At 38.8% G+C, this 25,936-nt stretch overlaps 2 long non-coding RNA genes across 3 annotated transcripts; one reads left to right on the top strand and one right to left on the bottom strand.

Moving 5' to 3' along the window:
* Positions 1-1,122: 1,122 nt before the first annotated feature.
* LOC145598397 (uncharacterized) lies at positions 1,123-6,091 on the bottom strand. 2 transcript variants are annotated; one of them, XR_014103548.1, is made up of 4 exons: positions 5,612-6,091; positions 3,527-3,719; positions 3,175-3,385; positions 1,123-1,807 (listed from the first exon to the last, which is right to left on the bottom strand). It is a non-coding gene; the product is annotated as an uncharacterized LOC145598397 (long non-coding RNA). The 2 variants fall into 2 exon arrangements; XR_014103547.1 differs by having other exon boundaries at positions 1,123-1,800.
* LOC145598407 (uncharacterized) lies at positions 5,760-7,046 on the top strand. Its single transcript, XR_014103549.1, has 2 exons — positions 5,760-5,875; positions 6,073-7,046. It is a non-coding gene; the product is annotated as an uncharacterized LOC145598407 (long non-coding RNA).
* The last annotated feature ends 18,890 nt before the right edge of the window (positions 7,047-25,936 follow it).

Raw genomic sequence — 25,936 nt, 5'->3', positions numbered from 1 at the left:
GTGATCACTTGAATTAAACTACAAGATTAAAAAGGAACCTAAACCAGTTGTCCAAATTATCTTATTAGTTGTGATTTCAAATTACATATTCCCTTTAAACATGCAATATGATAATCAACTAATATAGTAGAAATCAAAATTAATATTGGAAGAAATTCAACAATAAATAAGTTAGTCAAATCAAATATAAATAAACCTAATCATGATACTAGCAACAAGAATAAAAATAAGAGTAATTAAGTGATTAGTTACTCACTTTCCGTGTTTCCTTAAATTGCTACATCATGAATAAATTGTTAGTAACTTCAATAAAAATATAAATCAAATTGAAACAATAAAAATAAAAGTAGAGTTGATTTGATCCAAACCCTCAGTTAATTCTACCTTTTCACGCCTTGGTTTAAGGACGGAACCTCGGGTCAAGTATGGACTCCTTGGAGTGTTTAGGAGAAGTATTTTGAGAGAACAGGGTGGCTAGTATTTAGGCTAAAGAGAGAGAAGAGAATCATTTTGTGATCAATGTTGTTGATGATTGAAAAAGGAGTTATATGACCTCTATTTATAATGAAAAAAGAAGGGTCGAAGAATCAAGAAAAGATCGAATTCGAATCGGAAGAAAACTCTTGCGATAGTAAAAGTTTTTCCGGTTTTTGTTTTTATCATATCTTATGTTCTAGAAATCGGAAAAAGATAAATAATATGTTGTTGGAAAGCTGTTGAAGTATAATTTCTAACCCAATCAAAATATGATTAAAATATTTTTTAGAATAAAATATATGGCCGAAATAGTGAGACAGTGTTAGTTTTGGTTAGGATTTGATATTTCATTCATATCTTTTTCATTATAGCTCAGAATTAATATTATAATATATCATTGGATAGATAATTTCAAGGGCTATCCAACCATCTAAATGTTGGATAAAAACTATGACGCACGAAAATAATATCTTACTATCTTTGAATATCTTTCAATTATAATAGAATTAGGACTTTCAAAAAGAGGAGTTTTATTCAATTTAAAACTCTATAATCTTATCTTTTCATAAAGGATAATTAAGATCTTCTATAAACTTATAGAAGCTTCCAATTAATCCTAATTGGTGTAAAAATGGGATGAAATCATTTGGACTCTCCACATGATCATTGGGTCGTAGGTAAGGTGGGCTTAAGATCGGTTATGACAAGTTTGTACTCTACAATAGTCACGCCAATCTCATCCAAAATGATAAAAATACAAATGCAAGGAGAGTATGTTGACAGTTATATGATGCTAAAGTTATGATTTTATTCTTTTCTTGTAAAATCAGTAAATAGTTAGCATGAGAAAAGACCTACTACAAGTCTGGAACTTCAACCACCTAATCAACAGATCTGTCTTTCCAGTGTACAGAGCAATGAAAAAATTAGTAATAAACAAACAAAAGAACACCAATCAAGTGTGAAACAGGAAATAAAAAAATACCTTAACCAAATTACTTTATAACAACCAGCCAAAGCACACTTGGCAAGGCAGCATCTGCAACCTTTCGAAGGCAACTGCTGCAGCAGCCTCAGCAAGGCTGCAGTAGCTGCAACCTTGCCATGCCAGCTGCAGCAGCACCCTCGACAAGGCAGCAATAGCTGCAACCTTGCTAGCCCAGCTGAAATAGCAACCTCTGCAGGGCAGCATTAGATGCAACCTTGCCAGGCCAGCAGCAGTAGCCTCGGCAGGGCAGCAGTAGCTGCAACCTTGCCAAGCCAGCTGCAGCAGCAACCTTGAAAATTTATCATCATCAGGCGAAACAATACTCCCAACAACACCTTAAATCTTTTAATCAGTCAATACTAATAGCAACCTAAAAAGGCAAAAAATGCAACAAAAAATCATATACGTAGATATAACATTCATAATCAGCAAATACGCCTTAATTAATATATCATATACATCAAAAGCAAGTAAATGCAATTAAAGACATCTTATCACCATAGGATGAGGTCCACTTTTTAATTCTTGTAACAAGAATCACCTACTGTATAACTAGCTCCCTACAGCCTTGACAATCAATTCAATTGAGCAAACAAGACAAGATACAACCGTGTGAAAAGAATAAGTATCTGGTAAATAACTATGGAGATATCTACAATATTTACCTCATGGTTTAGCCATCCTATATCTACTCAAACACTTCACTACTAACAATACATCAACTAAATTCAATTCCATTTACCCAAAAGCTTGTTATCGAATTCATTAAATCTACCGCAAATCCAAATATTCTACAAATTGTTAGATAAAGGGCAAAATCCAAATACTACTGCTTATCCAAATATTCAACAAATTAATAAGGCATTTGTGATAGACCGGCCTTAAGGGGGTAATTTGGAAATACGGGTCAGTCACAACCTATGCAGGTCTACACTAGAAGAGTCAAACACGGTTATCAACAACACAAAGAGCAAGGGACAAAATCGATTAAGAAGAGGAGAAGGAAAGAAAGCAACCTTAGTCCTAGGATGTTTATTTATGTTTTTCTATACAAGATAAGTTTCACATGTTAAGCCTTAATGTCATCCTTGACCATCTTAGTATAAGTAGTAGGGGTAGTGTTAGTGGAAAAGCAAACAGAAATTCGTATGGAAGGGAAACCTTAGAGAGTCATGGCCTAAAGACATCTTGAGAGTGATAGCCTAAAGTTATTAATCTATCCTTTTGTAACCTTTCGAAATTATCAATAAAAATTCAAACTTAAATCTTTATGTACTACCAAAATTAAATCGGAATTATAAACCCAAAATATAAGTCCATAACAACATTACATCTCGAACTTGTTTAACAGTTTTCTCCCATTAGTTATATCATCATGCATTTCTTCATTTAAAATAGCAACATACATATCAAAATTATTCCCAGCATCTATTCTTATTTACAAGCCTATAATAAAACTATTAACATACATATAAAGATCATTGCAACAATAACAAATTCACAAATCTTCTAATACCCAATACCAACTCTAATCATTGAATAGACACAATATCAAACAATAAAGATGACTATATTGACATATTAATAATCAAATAAACCAACTTAAGAAGCTTGTAAGACTTCAAAAACGCAAAGTCTTATTTCCAATTTCAAACATTTCATGATGCAAAGCGTAGACATGAGTTAATGAAGCAAAGAAAGAGAGTTACCAGGATATAATAAAGGAAATAAGGGCAAGAGTCCAATGAGTAGTTGAAGTACAGGGATTTCTTCGGCAACAAATACAACCGCTTGCAACACTAACAATTTCTTGAGCAGCTAGAAGGGCAACCGCTGCACTTGTCCCTAGCCCATAACTCCATAAGCTGGACTCTTTGGGTAAGCACATATACTAGGTTGAATTTCATTAACTTGGGAAACCTGCAAGAAAATATTGAAATAAAGAAAAAAATTTAGAAGATATCAACTGAATAAATAAATCCCATATATAAAATTAGATTGGATAAAAAAAAAAAAAAAAAAAAAAAAAAAAAAAAAAAAAAGTGTTCGCAGGAAACCAACCTGGTGTTATGTAACCAAAATAGCCTGCAATATCAGATGCAGTGTGAGGCTCTTTGACCTTAATTGTCACCTTTGCTAGTCCAAAATCTGCTATCTTGGCAATGAACTCTGAGTCTAAAAAAATATTGCTTGATTTTACATATATATCAGTTGAAAAATCGAAGTGAGATAAGGTCACCGTTTCAATTTATAGCTGGAAAAAAAAAAAAGACAGGGCACCCATTTTAACTAACTGCCACTTTCTACAATAGCATTTAGGACATATAACAAGTTTCAATTTTAAAACCCTAGAACTCTCATAACATATCAAAAACTACAAACTAAAGCAAGAAAATTAAGGGCAAAATTAACAAGGAAACAAAAAAAAAATCAAGTCTCTTCAAATTGCTCAAATTCCAGCACAAAGTATATAATTAATTAACAAATTTGATGCCAAAGTAAATAATTTAAACCAAATATTCAGACAAATTAACAGGAAAAACTAGTAGCACTTATAAATAACCTTTCTCACATACCCATTTCAAACCCCTAATCTAAACTAAGTGTAAATACCTAGATTATCCCACAATCCTATTATCCCACCATTAAATTCAATAAAAATTTCAATTATTAAACATTAACAACAAAAAAAATTGTATAACAATTTGATTAACACATGCATGTGAAAAATTGTCGAATATCTCGCTCAATCAATATAGTGTATGATTCAATTGTGTATTTAAAGGCAAAAATTGATTTTTAAATTGAAAAAAAATCAAAAACCCTAGATCTCTAATCCAAGAACAACATACCTTCTAGGGTGTTCAAAAAAACCCGACCCGATTTCCCGATGACCCGATAAATACCCAATGGGAAATTAGGGGAAAAATCTCCCTTTTCGGGTCTGTTAACCGACCCGGAAAAATTGCATGTAATTTAGGTTGGGACATGGGACAAATAATTTTTATTATCGAGTACCCGATTACCCGATAATAAATGAATGAATATCTTATAATAAAAAAAAAATTGCTCCCTTACTCTAACTCTCTAAGCCCAGCCCACTTGTTTAGACACTCATTTACTCATCCCACTCTAACTCTCTCTCCTTCTCTCTTACTCTCTCTCTCTCTTCCTGACGCCGTTGAGTTCCTGCCTTCCTTCTTCCTGAGTGCCTTCTTGTCTTCCTTCTCTCTTACTCTCTTAGTTCAGGCGAGTTCAAGCCTTTAATATCAGGTAATATCTGTTCTCTACTTCTCACGCGAGTTTAATTAAGGGTGTTTTTAATTTCGTTGTAATTTGTGGTAGATTTTAATTTATTAATCCAATTGATAGTATTATCGTGGTAATTTGACTTAAGTCGTAGTGTATTTCGTTGAATTCTTTTAAATTTAGTGTATTTTAATCTCGTGGTAATTGGACTAAATCCCTATTTTAAGAATTTTTTCCTCTTTATTCTTGTTGTTCGTCTTTTTAAATTTCTGCGTTTAAGGGTTTTGTTGTGAATTTTGCATTTTGTTGTGGTAATTGGGTTTAAGGGTATTATCGTGGACAACTAGTGTTTTTTTTTTTTTGTTTTTTTTTGTTTTTTTTTTTTTTGGTTGGGTGTTTTCAGTTTCTGAAATTAATACCCATTGAATTTGTGTTATTACTTATAATTTATGTTTGTTTTTTACCAGAATCTAATAAAAGTTTTGGAGGGGGCTTCGAAAACATGGCCTAAGAAGAAGAGATCCGGGTACCCTATGACCCTACTCGAATAATTCGAGTACCCGAAACCCGGGTACCTGAGATATTCGGGTCGGGACATGGGACAAATTAACAAGTACCCGAGTTTGAACACCCCTAATACCTTCATGAAGAAATCCACCACATCTGCAAAGAGTAGGCACCACCACCGCCAATTACGATGATTGCGACAACATTCACTATAGCCTTAACCCTTAATTTAAACCATAAAACCCAAATTGCATCAAAGCAAAAATAAGCAAATACCCAAGAATCATTACCTTAAAACCAACCAAATTAAACCCTTAAAATCATTCGAATTTTTCATCAAAAAAACCCCAACAATCACAACATACAATAGAGAAAGAAATTAAAATTAACCTTGGCAATCGGGAAGAATCTCAATGAACCAAACATAAAGTTTAACCCCATGAGAATATCTGAGCCAAACATCTTCATAAAGAAGACGCAAACGAGTAAGATTGTGAGTGCGGTGGGCAGGGCTACGGTGGTTGCGGCAAAGCTTGCATTTGCTACCGTGGTTTAGGAGAGAGAGAGGCGAGAGGAGATAAAAAGTAAGAGAGAGGAAAGAGAAGAAAAGGAGAGAGAGAACAAGATATCTCACGAGGAAAGAGAAAGAAAAAGGTAGGGGTGGGTTTTTTTTTTTTTAATTGCCTGATGCTTGACATTTATGGCACTCTTAGGCCAGGTTTTCTTTTTATTTTTATTCTCATTGTTAGTCTTTTATGTCGTGTTTATAGGAAATAATGCTTAATTTGCGTGTTTGTGTGTTAGTTTAGAGAAATGCGTGCTTTTAATGGTTTTCTTTGACTGTTTTTTAGGTATATCGAGTTTCCCGGGATTTATTATCAAGGAGGAAGCACAAGTTCATTCAAGGAAGTCAACGAACCCATGTTCGGGAAGCAAATCATGCAAGTCAAGCAACCAGCATAGCAGCCACGCCGCGGGCGCAGGGTCTGCAACCGCGGGCGCTAGATCGCGTACACCAAAAAGCAACAAATCAGGCCGTAAGCCACCGCGGTCTGGCTGCGGGCTCACTGCGGGCGCGGCCCTAAACCCGCGGGCGCGACTGTCGTGCCCTGTTCCGGCTAGCAGCTCCCCTGTTCCCTTGTTCACGCAACAACCACAAATCATTCACAAACTCCTTGCAAACCGCAACACAAATCAGCCTCCAATATCCCGCAACAACCACGACCTTCGCACCACCTTCCAAGCGTAACCAGCCGCAACCAGCCACCCTAATTCCGCCAATAATAGATGCGCACAGCTGGGTATAATTTGGGTCGTTTATCCTGATTAATCTGGTTATCAAATGGTTGTGATGGTGCGTGAGAAGCATGGGATAATTTCCCCATTTAATTCCAGCCATGTTCACCTTGACGAGGATTTATGATGGTGGGTGTTGATGCGCAAAGAAAGGGATAAAATCCCAATTAAGAGCAGCGAAATCCGAAGCCACTGACTTCCTTTTATTCGATTCTTTTTATTTTCCTTTTGTTTTTATCTTCTTTTTACTTTTCTTTTCTTTTCTTATTTATTTTCTTTTCATTTTTTTTTCTTTTCTATTTTACTTTCTTTTATCGTTGTAATTATAAATACCCATTTTTGGGTTAGAGAGAGAAAAATAGAATTAGATCTCATATATTTTAGCTTTAGTTGAGAGCTTCTCTCTCTAGTTTTAGGAGTAGATTTTAGAGAGAGAAAGTGAGGAATTTCAATAGTTATTTGAGAGCTTGAATATCCAAGATGACAATTTTATTGAAGATCTCCATTATCAATCAATGAGGATTTCTCACTCTCTCTCCTCTTTATTGCTTTATTTAATTTCATGATTGTTTGATTTGATTTTGATGTTGATGCTTGATTAGTGTAGTTGTTCTCCACATTTTGTTGATTCTTGATTCCTTTAGTTGAATGTTGATAGATGATAATTCTTGATTAGTTGTTTGGCTAGGAATTGGGTGAAACTTATATGATTGATTGATTGTGATTAATTTGGGAATTGTGTTGATTGATTGTTGAGATTAAAGTGATTAATGGAAGTTTGCATGTGTGTAATTCAATTAGGCCTTGAGAATTATGCTAGATTGCATTGTAATTGCTAATGACATGACCAATTGATTTAGGAATTGCAGTTATTGATTGGTTTAATTTAGATTGTGATTCTCTTAGTTTGTTATTCATAGTAAACCCTAGCTTAACAATTAGGAGATAACTCTTTGATTCCAATTGATTGCTCTTATCATTAGTCTTCACAACCTTTGATTGGAATGCTCTTCCTAAGTTGTTTCAATTGACATGATAACTTGTTGATCCCCGTTCCTAGTGTTCTATTTCCGTGGTTACTTGTTTTGTTAGTTGTTAGTATTCTCTCTTTAACTTTAACTTCGACCTAGTTTAGGCACCCAAATCGAAAGCATTAGAACATTACCGTTCCTTTGGGTTCGACCCTTGACTTACCTCTATACTCGTATTTAGGTTTGTTAAGTGTTTATAAATTTATTTTGACATAGGGAGGATTAGTAAATGACCTAGTTTTCCCCTCGTCATTGCCACAAGTTCAAATCGGTGCCATTTCATTACTTTGGCAACAGTTTGGTTTCAACTAGTAGCAATTCTTGTATACTAACCCCACCTAATTTTTTTCCACCAATTTTTAAGAACCGGTGCTAATAACTTGGTGCTAAAATTTATTTTTCTATTAGTGTAAGTTCGATTTAGGCTCGGTTTAGTATTTTAACCATAACTTATTTGTTATAACTCGGATTCAGGCATATAATATATCGTTGAAAAGATCTTTTCAATAACTATCCAACTATTCAATAAGTGGACTCATATTATGGACCAAAATAAACTAGACTATAAAAAGGACACAAAATGAATGATTTTAAGGGACACGTAATGAATTATTTTGGGTTTAAAGGCACAAAAAGAGGAAAATAAGTTATGGTTTTGGGAAATAGTTTAGGAATTAGGTTGGTTTATGAAATGTATTAGGGTTGAATGTAGATTTAAGCAATCCAAGATTAAATACTCAACCCGACTGTAGACACCAATTTGTGTCTCCCCAAAACCAAACCCGGTGATGAGTACCTTTCGCGTCGAATCATAATCGAATGAAGCGAAAGTGTGGAAAGTCTAGTGTTGCGGATAGTTTTAATTTCTTTTCTCTTCTCTCTGTTTTTGAAAACTTATTTTAAGAAAACAGCCAATCCAGTTTGGTTGGTCCATGATATGGGTCCAATAGTAGTGTAGTTGGATGGGGCTTGACAAGAGCTTTCCAACGATATATTATAAGCCCAATTCCAATGAATATTGAGGAAGTTATGACCAATTTACTAAACTGGGTCTGGTTTGAACTTTATATGCGGCCCAATGATCTAGGGGATGGCCTAATATGATTTACCATTCCTAATGCAATTAGGAATGGTTTTAGTCTTCTAGATTCTTCTAGAAGGTTCTTCTCATTCCTAATTCAATTAGCATTGATAAATTGACTTTTGTTAACTTTTTAGAGTTTTAATTAAAATCAAATAGCATTTTCGAGGAAAATATATGATTTTATCCTCCATTACGACAAACTTATCTGATTTTCGAAAACGCGTTAAAAATAGGCTTGGCGCCTGACTCCAGGCATTGGCGCCTGGCGCTAGTGTTGGTGCCTGGCGCTAGTTAGCCAGGGTTGGCGCCAACTCTGTTTTTCATGCGCCATACTCTGTTTTGTTTATTTTATCTTTTTGGCTAATTTTCTCTATAAATAACGTATTAAAAACTCCGTTTTTATTCACCAGTTCTCATCTACAGTCAGTTTTAATTAACATTCACCTACAATTAGTTTTCATTCAATTAATTCTCTCATTATCTTCTCTAATCATTCACCAACTCTCATCAAGATTTTCTTGATTATTTTCTCTCTCTCTCTTTTCTAAACTAGCCTTTTCTCAAATACAAAATTCCGCATTCGCAAGACTTAGAAACACCTAGCCATATTCGAAGTTGCCTTCGCCCTAGACGTGAAAGGTTTAATTTCTAAGGGTTTGGTCCCAAATCTCTCTTTCAATTATTTAATTTAATTGTTTTGATTATTATTTTCCTTGAAGTTACTAACGTGTATATTTTGTTATTAGAAAGAGGTACGAGGCATCAAAGTAAGTGTTTTAATGGTTTTAATTGATATTATGATGTAGAAATCATGTTTATATTGTTATTATGATATTCCTAGTATCATGTTTAGAGAAAAGGTTATAATAGAAAATATGCTTATTATGATTCCTGCGATGCTTCCTATTCTCTTCCTAGTATTTATGATTGTTAGTATCATGTTAGGGTTAAAGATTTGATTTTTATTGCTTAGTGACATGCTAGGGTTTGTTATTAATCTTGTCAGTATCATGCCTAGGATCTTGCTATTTTTATTATGCTTTAATGTTAACATGAACACGATTATGATTATAATTGTTATAATTTATGATGATTATGAATATTATTATTATTATTATTATTATTATTATTATTATTATTATTATTATTATTATTATTATTATTTTGATGATGATTTTATGATTATTATGATTATGATATTATTATAATTATTATTCATGATTATTATTGTGATATTTATTATTATGTTGCTTGATACATTACTTATTGTTATTGCTTGATCACGCCTTTTATGCATGTTTAAAGGGAATTTTGTACTTGTAATCACGCTTAATAAGATAATTAATAATCTTGTTAGGGTTAATTTGATTATAATTCAATTGATCGCCAATAATAGATTTATTTGTGCATTTAATATTCAACCAACATAGATTAAACAGGTTTAGGGTTAATCCTATTGATTGCATGTTAGTCAGAAAGCGCACATGAATACGATCAGAATAAAGTAGAGGCCTATTATTAGGGCAGGTTCAATCTCTTTTAGTTTGGATTTGTACCATCATCCCCGAATCCTTATTTGGTTCTAGACCTTATGGAGTTGACGATCTCTTGGATCGTTAAGGGGTGTAACCTTCACCTCGTGAACGGTTAACAAGTTCCTAAAACTTGTTGGCGACTCTTTTGCTCTATCTTCTTCCCTTTTGGACGCCATCGTACTTTAGTGTATGATCACAGTGGGGTTCAAGCTAGGGGTTAACGCTTGAAATTATTCCCTACAGTTTTTGGCGACTCCACTGGGGAGGATTTCTATTTTAATTCCTGAAATTTATTTTGGCAATGATTTAGAATGAGTGGATGAGATTCGAAACGTTCTAAGTATTTCATGTGCGTAATTTTAATTAACATTATTTTCATATGCATAAAAAAGATCTCATTAGAAAGACCATCCGTAATGAGTTAAAACATAGGATTTTACACGTAGGAAATTTGAGAAATATCTTTCACAACTAGGACTGAAATAACACCGCGCGAAAATGGAAAATTTTATCGAGCACAGAAAGCTGCTGAGGCATGTTGGAAGTAGCGCCAGGGGCCAGAGCGTTGGCGCCAGCATTTTAACCGCAGCGCCAGACGCCAGCATTGGCGCCAGGCGCTACAACTAAAAGCTGGCGCCAACTTCCCCCAATACCGAGCCAAAAATATGCGTTCTTATTTCGACCGGTTTTTCGTATTGTTTGCTCGATCCTACTTCATGATTGAATTTTTTTCTCACTTTTCTGAAACCCATATGTGTTCTACATATGGACATAACCCTTTGGGAATTCATGCTCCATCTACCCGATTGAACGCTCTGTGCAACAAAGGGTACATCCGAGAATGTTGAATTCACCAAACCATGGAAGCGAATTTTTTCTAAAACTCGCGGTGTCCCATCCACTCGCGCCAACCCTTCACGGTTAGGCTTCCGCGCGGTGCTTCCAGACAATTAACCATGGACCCTCTATTGACTAAACCATATCCCAAAATTTAGAGAACTAGAGCCATGGTTAGGTTGCAAACTCATTGCATCATATTGTGCCCACTTGACTAATTGTGCATTATTAATTGTGCATATATTCTATGTTTCTCTTAACCATTTGTTTGACTTGTGTTAAAACTAAATAAACTGATTAATGACTAAAAGACTTTGTTTAATCAATTAATTAATTAATTTGAGCTAATAAATAAACAAAAAATCGAGTCATAGTTCCGTTAAGTCAACCCGGATTTGGTCATATCCTGGGTTCTAAGAAGAACTACAGGTCGTACAACCTATGGATCTGTAGCCCCGAGTTTTATCTTTGATTTAGCGTTGATTTCATCCAAATCAGAGTCACAGATAAAAAGTTATGACTAAAATACCACAGTCTGTCAAGATTAATGCATATACGTGAAGTCTTAACTTAGTCTTTGCTTGAGTCTAGTCACATAGTCTAGCCACATGGTCATGACACGAGTCTTAACGTACCATCTACACTCACTAGTCTTAGCACACACTTTGAGTATATGTCACCATGACCATGTCTTAGGTTCATGCATGAGTCGGTCTTTTTCCGTCATTTGAGTTGGGGGGTACATTCTATTCCTAATTCTTCATATCCCTCCATCTACATCATTTTCCTTCACATTCTATTCCAGTCTTTCTTCACATCCTCCTTCCATTGCATGTTGAATAGAGTTTGAGTCAAATAATTAACAATGAATATCCCCAAATTCCTTTTCCACAGTACTTGGTCGAGGAGAGAAGGGCGATTAATCAAGGACAACCTCTTTATTCAAGTCTCACTTTTTGATAAACCGACTCGTCAAAAGAGGAACGCTAAAAGGATAATGGCAAGTCAAGAAGAAGACAATGAGCTTAGGAACCAATTGGTTACCGTGTCTGAGACACTGAAGCTACTCACACTCAAGATCGATGATCCCGTGAAGCAACAACAAATGAACCTCATGCAAGAGAGTCTAAGCAAGCTATCTAGTGACTATAAATTTCAGGGCATGAGTTCACAAGGGGTCTCGCTTGACAAGGAACTTCTTTCGCATAAGTTCAACGCCACTGACATCCCTAAATTCAAGGCAACTGATAACCCTTATTTCCATCTAAGAGCTTTCGAAACTATAATGAACATTAAGGGTATCGATAAGAAGGTTTTCCCCTCTCTGTTCCAACTATCTCTTGAAACCGTTTGCCAACAATGGTTCTTCTCCCTTGACAAGTGTAGGCGTCGCTCGAAGTGCGCCTACGTTAAAAGCATGTGGTGAATATGCTTGGCACTTATAGGAAGTGGGAATTGACATTACGATTACAGACAAGGAAAGTAGGGAGCCGCCAACAAGTTTTTAAGGAACTTGTAAACCGTTCACGGATCATAAAAGGCAACCACGAATAAGGGACAACGATAGGCAACAACGATTGACCCGTGAAGGTTACACCCCATTCATAATCCATGAGATTACTAACTCCATATGGTTCGGAATCACGAAAGGAGGATCGAGGATGATGGTACGAAGTGAGTCATGGAGTCACATTCGCCCGTATTGGCCTCTACTCGATTCTTATAGTGAAAAGTGATTCCTGCGATCTCAAAGGCATACAAACAAAGATATTCAATTTGCTCCAAACTATTATTTAACTAAATTGGTTTAATATTAATGCACACATAATTCTAAAATATTTGTGATCACTTGATTAATAATAAGATTAAAAAGGAACCTAAACCAGTCGTCCAAATTATCTTATTAGGCGTGATTTTCAATTACATATTCCCTTTAACATGCAAAATGGTGATCATAACACTAATATAATTAACATTAATATTAAAACCAATTTAATCACAATTCCAACAACATAAAATCGTTAGAAAAATAATAAAAACAAAAGGAGCATGATCCTTACTTTGATTCTGTTTGTTTGCAACTACAAAATAATAAACGAGTGAGTAACTTCAAGGAAATAATAAAACAATAATTAAATTAAATTAAATAAAGTAAAGTTGATTTTGGGGCCAAACCCTCAAACAGTTCTACCTTTCACGCCTTGGCATAAGGATGGAACCACGAGTGAAGTATGGACTCCTTTGAGTACTTGAAGAAGGAATTTTGAAGTAGAAAAGGGTAGGCTAGTGTTTAGGCTAAAGCATAGAAGAGAGAAAATAAAATCAGAGAATTACTCGGTGCCCCGTTCATCAGAAATGAGGGGGTATTTATAGGTAAAATGTGCTGAGGGAGCACACGGAACCCTAAAATGATAAAAACCCTAAAAAAGTATCCCGTGACACGGTCAAACTGTACCGTGACACGGGAAGCCCCACCGTTAGACGGTACACTTTTGGCGTGACGCGGGAAATTTTCAGAAAACGGGATAGAAAACGCGTCAAGGGTTTACGCGGAAAAGACACGGAATGTCCCGTGTCACGGGAAATCCCACCGTCAGACGAGAAGGATTCCCGTGACACGGTAGGTACCTGCCGTGGCGCGGGAAATTCCAGCCCGTTTTTCCGTCTAAATACTTTTTATTATTCAGGCTAAAATAAGAAAATAATTAAATAAAAATAAATAAAAGGTTTGGGCCAAAAATAAATAATAAAACAATAAAATAAAAAAGGTTTGGGCTTAAAATTAATTAATAAGTTTGGGCTGAAATTAAAACTATGCTTTTACCAAACATCAAGACTGATCCATGGACTATTCAAAAATATGAATTTAATAAAATACGATTTTTTTAAGCACTCTCGGGATTAAATACTAAACCCGACCAATAGTGGCGGTAAAAGGTTGTTCATCATCGGGTTTGGTTTTGGGGAGACATTTTTAGATGTCTACAGAAGCCCCCACTTTGACTGAGTTTGTAGAAACGTCAGTTTTGAAAACGATAGTCAAAGTAGCCGATAGGGACGGAGAATGATTTAAGACGTTCTGCGATCCTAAATCACTCCGTATACGCCGATACCTGTAGAAAATGTTAATTCCACAGATAAAAGAGTACAGGAATAGAACGCGTATCTAGCACCAGTGTATTGGTGACGAACGAATTTGGAAGCTTCCTAAGCTTGAAGGAATCCACCGAGTGACATTTGTTAAAATGCTTTCCATGCTTGAGGAAAGCCGACTGAAGAGTTTGGTAGTTTTCTAAGCCTGAAGAAAGCTACCGGATAATACTTTCCATGCCTGAGGAAAGTCAACGTATGAACTTGGTGTCATTCTATGCTTGAAGAATTTCACCGATAATGCCTTCCATGCTTGAGGAAAGCCGACAAAGGATTTCGGTGGTTTTCTATACTTGAAGAAAAATCCACCGATAACGATTTCCATGCCTGAGGAAAACCGACTTGGCGGTTTTCTATACTTGAAGAAAAATCCACCGATAACGCTCTCCAAACCTGAGGAAAGCCGACTTGGCGGTTTTCTATACTTGAAGAAAAATCCACCAATAACGCTCTCCAAACCTGAGGAAAGCCGACTTGGTGGTTTTCTATACTTGAAGAAAAATCCACCGATAACGCTCTCTAAACCTGAGGAAAGCCGACGATTGCTAAAATTTGTAAGTGTATGATGGTTCGATTATCCCCGAACGTAGGCTGCAGATGATTCACACCTTTAATTTGATTATCCGACCATATTAGGTGCTTAAAATGCCGAAAAATAGACTTTGATGCTTGCTAGGGGTAAAATGGTAATTTCAGTCCCCTTTAAGTATCAATTACAATTTTCCGCGTAATTCCAGCGAAAAATAACTGTCCAATTTATGCAAAAAAAATCGTGCAACTTCAGTCAAACTAACAAAATATTCGCAAATAACTGTACAAAAATCACCGTGTCACAAAACAAATTCCCGTGACACGGGAAGGACCCCCCCGTCACGCGGATCTGCTTCCCGTGACACGGCAAGGGGGTCCCGTGTCACGGGAACCGAATGGCTGAAAAACGGTCAAAAAGGAAGTTTGACCGGTCAAGGCTTGTGCACCAGACAAAAATCTGACCGTTATGTGGGAACGGGGTCCGTTGCACGGGATTTTTATGTTTTTAAATATCAACATTTTCTCATTTTGGCTGATTCTTCTTCTCCTCTGATTTTCACCTAATCTCGAAAGAATTTTCTTTGGCTTATTCTGTTTCGTGTCTCGGCTTCTTCTCACCGGCGGTCGGTGTCATTTCCCGTCGGCCGGCGTCCACAACCGCGTCACGGCGGTTTGCTACCTCCTTCTCTTTTTTTTTTTTTTATATTTTCTTCTGCGACTTGCTGCTGCTACTGCCTACTGTTGTTGCTGTTGCTGTTGCTGTTCACTGCCGGAGCTGCCGTCGGAGTCACCGGAGCTCCGTCGCCTTTCGATCTCACCGTGACACGGGACAGCCTCGCCGTGTCACGGATTCTGCTGACCGTGTCGCGGCGGTCTGCTGGTGGCCGGAGCTTTTTTCGAGCTTTTGTTGCTCAATTTTCTGCCGATTTTACTCCAAACTTTTTCCATACTCCTCATATTCGAACCTCTACAAGAATCTATGTAAGTTCTTCTGAATTTGTGCCTCAAATTTGCTTCAAAAGTAATTTCATGAAAAACCCTTAAAGATCAATTTGGGGATTTTTGATTTTGAGGTTTTATGTTGAAATTCTTGCCATGATTTTACTTGTATATGTATGTATGTGTGTTTGTGAGATATTTGAGACAAAAATTGCATGATTTGATGGAGAATTGAGCAAATCACCATTTTTGGGTACTACTTTGTGAAATGATGTTCATGTTACTTTTTGTACTTGAAATGGTGAAAAAATGGTGGTAAACCTTGTGATGTGTTGATTCATTGTTTTTGTGCAACCTCGAAACATATTTTGCGTATGTACTATATTGTCATGGAGAACATAGTATCATGCGGTAGGAGAACTGTAGTATTAGTTTGTCACAGAGAAACTAAATACCATAATACCATAATTTTGCTAATTTTTAGCCTGGAGGTAAAAATTTAGCGTATAATTCGATAAATAATTAAATAACTTAGGAAATGATGCTAAGTATTTAGTTCTTTATTTTTATGAAAATGCAACTTGAATTAAATGTCTTAGGAAATGATGCTAAGCATTTAGATTTTTATAATAGCATGCCTAGGCGACGAGATTGTGATCTTTCTACCCACGGCCGGCGTCGGGCTTTTCGGGAGGACACTCCCACCATTCCTGAGGGTATGGACGATGATGCTTTAGAGTCCGAGCCTCGGGCATCCGCGAGTAGAGGTAGGTGGGTTCCACCTCCGTGGACTCCAGACCAGTTGGTTTTCTGCCGTGAAAACCATGTCTCTCATCGCTCACTCTCCGGCATAGTCGATGGCACGCTTCGCCACCACGGTTCTGGAGCCGGCGATTTGATCCCTAGACTTCACCAGATCATTACGAGGGATCCTGCTACGAGCGCCCTATGGGAATTAGCTGGTTTAGTAGATTTCTATACAGCGGTTGTAGGGTTTCGCAGCCCCCGGGGTTGTGGTGCGACGGTCGTTCGCGCATTGTTGGAGTATTTCTGGGATACTACCAACACTTTTCATTTTGCTTGGGGGGAGATGACGGTGACCCCCCTAGACTTCAGTATGATCAGCGGGCTGCGCTTCACTAACCGGGCTGTAGCTCAGATGTCTGATCTGTCTTGGGGATTGACTGAGACAACTGATTTGTTGGGTCCAATAGTTCAGCACATCAGGTCCCGACCAGTGTCTCGAGGTGGTCCTAGGAGCGGACGATCGGAGCTGGCTTCAATTTTAGCTCGTGGCTTCGACATGGAGGATACGACGGCGGAGCAGCGAGTGCGGATCTTCATCCTGATCCTGATCTCTATGACCCTTTCTCCCGATAGGATTTCACGTGTACTCCTTTGCTACCTCCCCGCTCTGGTCAGGATCCATGATATAGGATCCTATAGCTGGGCCAGCCTTGGATACGCCGATCTCCTCTTATCGCTACGTCATGGCTGTCGACAGCTGAATGACGAGTCTCCCATCACCGTCTATGGTCTGTGGAGAGTCGTAGAGGTGATGATCTTTTCCCTTTTTATTTCACTTTAACTTGTTCGACTCATGTGCTAAAGATTACTTTTCATCGCAGCTATGGTTCTACGAGTACTTCCTAGGCTTGGCTCCTCGCCGGCGTCGTGGAGCGGTCCATGATTTCCTTGTCGGGGTCAGTTGGCGTGATCGAGGAGAGTCGCGGGTGGAGTCTGTCCCTGCATTGCGTGGGCTGCTACGCCGAGGCACCTCTTCTGTCGGCGTAAGAATTAGTTTTGTTGCTGTTATTTTCCCTCTAACGTTGTTTCTGTTGTTTCACGCCGACTTTTTATGGTTTTCAGGTTGCCATTGATGTCCAATATCGTCCTTGGGCCGGGATGACTGATCTACCTAAGGCCTTGCGTCTTTCTGCGCACCGCACCATTTTGGTTGGTACCGGACGCTTTGTTTGGTATTTGGGGGAGCGAGTCGTTCACCAGCATAGCGGCGATCGTTTTGTGGTGCCCTCATCTCCACCAGAGTCGATGTTGGACTCACGCTTGATCAGAGAGTTGATCAACAGGGGAGAGCGCTATACTTTTCCATGGCAGGAGCTTGTACACATGGAGAGTGACTATGCGCGGGATTTGCTTCCCTCTCTAGCTCCTCCACCCCGTCTTCCTGAGGTATGATTTCTTTTGAGGATCTTCTTTATTAGTCTCTGTTTTAAACAGTCGAATAACTTGATTATTCGATCATATTTTCAGACGACTATTCGCCCTGTGGGGAGGATCGAGATTCCTCCTCAGTCTGTTCTCTATCCAGAGCCGATTGGTATCACAGAGGACTATATTGCTGACGCGCCAGAGGGTTACAGACAGGCGCAGGAGTCTCTGCCCGAGGTCTTTAAGCCGGTGAGTTTTCTTTGATGCATTATTCATCCTTTTAACACTGTTTATTACTGACTTTTCTTTGTTTTATCCTCAGCCTAACCGCCCGGAGATGATGGGACTCATGAAGCTGGTTGACGCCCTGAAGTATTGCATCATCAAGCTTCGGCGTGGTGCGAGTTGTCGGAGCTCTAGCGACGTTCTTGAGGTATCATTCATTTTTTACTTCTACCATTTGTTTTGTTTTGCATTGTTGACACCTTTTGACTTTGTATCTTTCAGGAGCGACGGAGGTCCCGCTCGCGCTCGAGGCCTAGAGGCTCGGACGAGGAGGAGCTTGGTCGTGGTAGACGATCTCCTGATATTCACCGGCGTTCTCATTCTCAGCGAGAGCCTCAGACTACTCAACCATTTCAGGAGGCTCAGTGGCAGCAGCCTCAGTCTTCCCAGCGCTTTTCGGGCCAGAGTTAGGGGCAGCGTCAGACGTTTTCACAGCCTCCACAGCCTGAGCTTGGGTCTGTTTTGACTCCCTTGGATCCTGGTTCATTTTCAGCTCCATTGTCCGGGATTCCTCCACCGGTGTCGGGTTTGTTCTCAGCTCCGATGTATGGGACGATGCCTTCACCGACGATTCTTGTGTCTTTTAGCCAGTCTACCCCGTTTTCCGGCTGGACGGGTCCTGCCTTGAGTTTGACTACCGCTGGGGTCACAGGGACTAGTAGGGATACTACTCCCCGTACTCGGATGATGGAGGGACTCTTTGGCTCACCGTTCCCATATGCGCAGGGTGGAGATGATAGTGATTCTGGCTCTAGAGACTTTTGACCGAGGGTTTTTATTTGTACATACTATAATGACACTTGACATGTTTATTTATTACGACTCTTTTGTAAACTATTCATAGCTTATGTATTTATTATTGTGTGTTAGTGTGTGCTTGAAACTCATTGTGTGTGACCGTGTATTTATTAATGACGCGACAATATAAGTGGAGTAATGGAGGGTACCGACCTTCCCCAAAAGAAATAAAAAGACAAACAAAAATAAATAAAAAGAGAATATTAAAGCGAGAAAAAATAAATAAATAAAATTACCTTCCCCAAAAGAAAAAGAAATAAAAAGACAAGCAAAAATAAAATGATAAAGAAATAGAATATTAAAGTGATGAATAAATAAGTAAAATAAAGATAATAATAAAATAAAATAAAAAAATAGAGATAAAAGTTGAGAATTTCATTAGAAATAAAACTCTTAGAAGACTAAAAAATAAACGGAGAAGATAAAATACTATAAAAAAATCCGGATAGATACGGGAAAAGATGAAAAAGGAAAACGCGTGGGGTGCCGTGACACAGCACTGTTTACCGTGTCACGGCAGAACTTGCCGTGTCGCGGTAAAAGTTCCCGTGACACGGTAGGACTTGCCGTGTCACGGTACGCGTATTTCTCAGCGGTTTGTTTTACGCGTTTAAAAAGATAAATTATGGGCAGTGTCGAGCGCTTTTGCTATAAAATAAGACCAGTTTATTCATGATATGCATAATTACGAAACACAAAATACTTTAGAATTTCATATTTCAATAATCATGTCTCAAAATTTTGATAATACATTGCGTGACTGGTCTTATTCTTTTACCAATGCTGAAAAAAGAGAGTTAGAATTATTTCATGTTAGGGGTTTGCTAGCCCTGCGACATGTAGCTATTGAACATGATTTTCTTAGGGCAGCATTAGATTATTGGAGTCTAGAAACGCACTGTTTCAAATTTGATTATTATGAAATCTTTCCCTTGCCGGAGGAATTCGGTGCAATCTTTGGATTTCCTGCTAGAAACCTTATTGCCATGCCTACCCTACGTGAATATTATTACCAAGATTTCGAACGCCATCTGAATCTAACAGATCCAGATTTAAATAGAATTGTTTGTGGTAATGAAGTAGACTTAGAAAAACTTGCTAATTTATATTTTAATCGCCCTATCTCTGAGTCTTATCATGTATATCGTAGAAGGGCATATATTTTTTTGCATGTTTAGCAAGCTCTTATTTGCAAACGGTAGGGTAGGACATGCTTGCCTAGCGTCTGTGCTTGAACATGTCGAATCTGGAAGATCTCCTATGCCGACGTGCCTTGGAGAGACATTTCGTGGCCTTGACGAGGCAAAAGCTGACCGGAAAGCCATCAGAAAGGGCTCTCTGGTACTACTGCAGGTAAAAATACGCTCCGAGTAGGCCCCGTGACACAAAACAGGCACCGTGTCACGATGGGTGTCTGCCGTGACAAGGCAAAACCTGCCGTGTCACAGGAATTTGTTCAATAAATTTTTTTTTTTTTTTTTTTTTTTTTTTTTGTTGCCGTGACACGGGAACTTCTCCCGTCAGACGGGATTAAATCCCGTGTCACGGGAATATTTTACATGTATTTTATTTTATTTTATTTATTATTTTTTTTCGACCGATTTTTTTTTTCTCTTTCTTTTTTGCAGATTTGGTTGATGGAGCATTTGGAACTGTTTGAAGCCCCCGACGATGTTGAAAAATATGGCCCTAACGACCTAGTCCGCAGGAAAAAGAATTACTCTGCGAACATGTCGTATGAAGATTAGAAAAATTTCTTTGCAAAGAGGGAATTTTCCATTCGTTGGGTGGTGCCTTGGTGGAGGCTTACTAGGATGGTTGGAACGAATGATACTCCATATTGCCGTGTTCCTAGTATCTCAAAACTGACCTTTTATTGCCCTTCTCGACTGATGCGGCAGTATGGACTTGAACAAGTAATTTCACGCTATAACGATAGTCCTCGTGAAGTATCGTTGCATGAAAGTAACGTTCACAAGTATGAGACTTATTAGATTGGAAGACCTTTGTGGACTGTTTCTGCAAGCGACCAAGCTCCTCCTCCTTTATCTAGTGCATACAAGGCATGGTTGAACCTTAGAAGTAGGAGGGAACGATTTGGATCACGCAAGTCTGATGTGAAGAGTCGTCTTGGAAATAAGAAGGCTCCTCCTAAAGATCGTCTAGGTCCGAGAACACAAGGGATTGAGTTTAAGACTCCTATAATGCCAAGAAAGAAGAATTATGTGAAAGGAAAGGGTAAAGAAAAGATGGTCTACAGGGAGAAACAACCGAAAAGATTCAAGAGGGGTGAAAGGGGTGAAAGTTTGACTAGGGGTGTGACGGTTCGGGCTACGAAAGACACATTAATGGTGAAGGCCGACCTAATTGACCAAGAGAAGGATATTCCTAAAGAGAAGAGAGATTAGATCAATAGTGCTTTGCTTTTTATGATTTATAATTTTAAAATAAGACATATGATGCCAATATTTGTAGTCGCATTTATTTTAATAATAATAGCACTTTTATTTCAGCCTTAAAAATTACAATGACTTTTATTTATTATTTATCCGAGTCAAGGAGTCGGACGCAATGGAAGAACGAAAACAAAAAAAAATCGAACAATGAATTCGCAACGAATGCGCCACTAAAAAAAAAAAAAATCTGAAATTCCACCGTGTCACGGTGAAAAAGTCCCGTGACACGTTACAAATTCCCGCGTCACGGTGAAAAAGTCCCGTGTCACGGTGAAAAAGTCTCGTGACACGTTACAAATTCTCGCTCAGGGCCACCGTGTCACGGTGAACAGTACCGTGACACGGTGGAATGTCCCGTGTCGCGGCAATTTCCCCCCCCCCCCTTTTTTTTTTTTTTTTTTTTTTTTTTTTTTTTTTTTGGCCGTGACGCAATGCTGAACTGACGCGCATATTTGATCAACAGAGGGAGGATTTTTATTTTTTAAAGTGGCCGGGCCCCCTTAAGGGGTTTCCTACGTATCCTAAAAAGGAATCAGGCCAAACGTAGCTCTATTGGGTCATGAACCCATGCGACTAGGCATAGAATTTCTTTAGTTGATTCAAGTTGGTTAAATTACGGAAGCCGTTACCGTCCATGTCTACCAATTGTGCCGCTCCGCCAGACAGGATGGCTTTAACAATGTACGGGCCTGACCAATTCGGTCTGAATTTTCCTCTTGGATCTAACACATTTTTACGAAGTGCCTTAAGCACTAGGTCACCCTCCTTGATATTCCTGGTCTTGACTTTTTTATTAAAATGTCGCGCCATACACTGTTGGTAGGTTTGGACATGATGCAAAGCTGCCAAGCGTTTTTCATCAAGTAAGACCAGTTCATCGTATCTTGCTCTAATCCAGTCGACTTCATCTAGTTGGCTTTCCAATGCGATTCGAAGAGAAGGGACTTCGAGTTCGATTGGTTGTACAGCTTCAACTCCATAGACCAAAGAGAAAGGGGTAGCCCCCGTTGATGTACGAACAGAGGTTCGATAACCCCATAGGGCGAAATGTAGCTTACTTGGCCAATCCTTATAATTTTCTGTTATCTTTTCGATGATAGTTTTCACATTTTTGTTGGCCGATTCGACTGCACCATTTGTTTGTGGCCTGTAAGGTGATGATCAGTGATGCTTGATATGATATTTTTGTTATAATTCCGCGCATTCGGCTTGGAAATGTGTTCCATTGTCATTGATCATCTCAAAGCACGGCGTGCCCTTTTATCAGTATTAGGAGGGTATTCTCCTCTTGTCACATAATTAAGGATGTCTGTATACCATGGATTTTCATCTTCTTCTTGTGGTTCTTGTTCATCGTCAAGTGCATGAACATAAGCCGGCTCATATCTTCTTTCTATGGTCAGTGGCATTCGCACCATTGATGCTAATTTAGCTAGTGCGTCGGCGAATTGGTTTTCTTCTCTTGGCAAATACGTATACTCCACTTTATCTAGTTGCTCCGTGAGAGTTTCTCACTTTCCATCTCTTGGAGATTTGGTTAATGATTAGTGAAGAATCACCATAGATTCTAAGTTTCTTAATTCCCAAGGCGACAACTGTTTCTAACCCCAAAATGCATGCTTCATATTCTGCGGCATTGTTGGTGACATCAAAGTCGAGCTTCATGGAAATTGGAATGTGTTCTTCATTGGGTGATACGAGCAAGACTCCTACACCACATCCCTTTTGGTTTGAAGCTCCATCGAAATAGAGCGTCCAGCTATCATCTTCGGTCATGAGTAAATCTTCGTCAGGGAAATCGTACTCATCTTCTTCTTTTTCAGCTTCTTCTAGTGGAAAGTCTTCTAAGAAGTCAGAAACTGCAGAACCTTTGATGGATTTTTGTGGCACAAATCTCAAGTCAAACTGAGCAAGATTGACTATCCATCTTGATAATCAGCCGTTGAGTGTTGCTTTTTCGAATCAGTATTTGAGAGGATCCATCTTGGACACGACATGCACTGTATGAGTGAGCATGTAATGTCTTACTTTCTGTGCAGCCCATACAAGTGCGAGACACAACTTCTCAAGTGGTGTGTATCGCGTCTCATATCCTTGAAGTTTCTTGCTCAAGTAATAGATTGCATTCTCCTTGCTTTCGATCTCTTGTGCTAGCATTGCCCCCATTGTTTCTCTTGTGACCATAAGGTAGAGTCGAAGAGGAAAGTCAGGTATTGCTGGTGCTAGCACGGGTGGATTTGCCAAATACTCTTTGATTTTGTTGAAAGCCTTTTGGCAATCGTCATCCCATGTGACTAGGACATTTTTCTTGAGCTTCTTGAATATAGGTTCACATATCGCTGTGAGCTTTGATATGAACCTACTTATATACTGCAACCTTCCAATGAAACCTCGAATTTCCTTCTCATTTTTGGGTGGTGGCATGGCCATGATCGCCTTTACTTTTGTAGGATCTATTTTAATCCCTCGAGAACTGATCACGTATCCAAGTAATTTGCCTGACGTGACTCCGAATGCACATTTTGCTGGATTTAACCTCATGTTGTACTTACGGAGTCTTTCAAAGAACTTGCGAAGTGCAATAATATGGCCTGGGCGATCTTTAGACTTAACAATCATATCATCGACATAGACCTCCACCTCTTTGTGCATCATGTCGTGTAACAATGCCGTAGCTGCTCTTTGGTAGGTGGCACCCGCGTTTTTCAACCCGAATGGCATTACCGTATAGCAATATGTACCCCATTGCGTGATGAATGTGGTTTTCTCCATGTCTTCTTCGGCCATCAATACCTGATTATATCCGGCGTAACCATCCATGAATGACAGGAGTGCATGATTTGCTGTATTATCGACCAGAATGTCAATGTGAGGTAGAGGGAACCCATCTTTTGGGCTTGCTTTATTGAGATCCCTGTAATCAACACACATTCTGACCCTTCCATCCTTCTTTGGCACTGGAACCACATTTGCTATCCATTCCGGATATTTGGATACTCTGATGGAACTTGCGGCCAACTGCTTCCTGATTTCTTCCTTGATTTTGAGAGCCACATCCGGTTTCATACGGCGCAGCTTTTGTTTGACAGGCTTCATACCTGGAATGAGTGGTATCGTATGCTGAGCTATATCCCTGTTAATTCCTGGCATATCTTGGTATGACCAAGCAAATACATCAACAAATTCACTTCTTTAACAGTCGTATCATTGGAAATGTTAACTGTTTCTGTATCTTCAATAACTGCTGTTTTATTTTCGTGTTCTTCCATTGCTTTTATTATTTCTTTGTCATTTTTATCATTAGAAAAGCAATATTGATCAGGGCTAGGGGAATGACACGCATCGTAAGCAAAGGTACTCATTTTATTGAATTCATTGGCTAATACATCAAGAGAGGCAAGGTCGGCTGCGACCTCACCGGAATTATTAGGACTGGAAAGAGAGGACTCAACAAGGGACTCAGGATTGAACTCTATAGCAGAAAGAGGGTCGGCCTCAGACTCTAAGGACTCGTCTACAGACTTAGACTCAGACTCGGACTCGGACCCAGACGATTCAGACTCATCAAACATAGGACCCTCGCCAGCAGTTATTTCCAGCTTCTCTCCACTCGGCGTAGTGATCCTCAATGTCTTGCGCCATCCCCTTGAATTGTCGTCAGCTTGGACGATTAACTCGGAGGGGTCAAAATCCTTGTTTGCTATGACATCTTGAATGAGCTTGGAGTTACCATTGCGGACCAGCTTGGACTCATTTTTCTCCATTCCAAAAAGAAGGTTGATTCCTAGATCATCAGAGTTCAGGCTATCTGGCTTCTCGGTTGTGAAGAGCTCTTCGTCTTCATCAACGAAGTCACAATCAAGGAACACCTCGAATCCTGGTTCACGGATCCCATCATGGACGAATGGCTCAGGGAATTCATAGCATGGGAAGTCTTCCCCTTCTTTGATGTACTGGCCATTGAGGGTGAACGGATATGGATCCATGGCCATTTCTGTCTTCGTGATTCGAGCATTATTGCGAGCCTTCATCTTCAATGAAGCTTGTTTCAGATCTTCTTTTGTTGGCTTGAATCCCAAGCCAAAAGTATCCTTCTTGAGTGCACCAGGATGGCCCCAAGATTCAACCATTTTCTTCTTGAGTCCAAGGGTCATTCCAGGGAAATGACCTTGCTTCTTAAGAATGGCATTGATACTGGTGTTTGAATAGGGATCGAAGTCGAGATGACACTTTTCCTCTTCTTCAATCACGAGAACATCATCTAGTGAAAACCCCCAAAGATCTTCATCTTCTTCGTCATGTTCAACATGGACGATAGGAGTATCAATAACTTGAATGCGCATAGGAGAAGCATCGACAGTAATTGGAACCCCTCCAACTATGGCTTTCACTTTCTGGTGAAGCGATGATGGAATCGCCTTTAGCTCATGAAGCCAAGGACGTCCTAACAACAGATTGAAAGAGGCCTTAATGTCCACCACCTGAAATTTGGTGCGACGTTCAATGGCCCCAGTAGTTATATTCAGTATGATAGTACCCACGGCTTGACGACGAGTATTATCATAAGCACGAATCCCTTGAGTGGAGGGAGTCAATTCTTC

This window comes from Chenopodium album, chromosome 2 (assembly GCF_948465745.1).
Source record: "Chenopodium album chromosome 2, dcCheAlbu1.1, whole genome shotgun sequence".
Classification (NCBI taxonomy): Eukaryota; Viridiplantae; Streptophyta; class Magnoliopsida; order Caryophyllales; family Amaranthaceae; genus Chenopodium; species Chenopodium album.
Note: the sequence above shows the minus strand (reverse complement) of the source record. Positions and strands in the feature narration are given on the sequence as shown.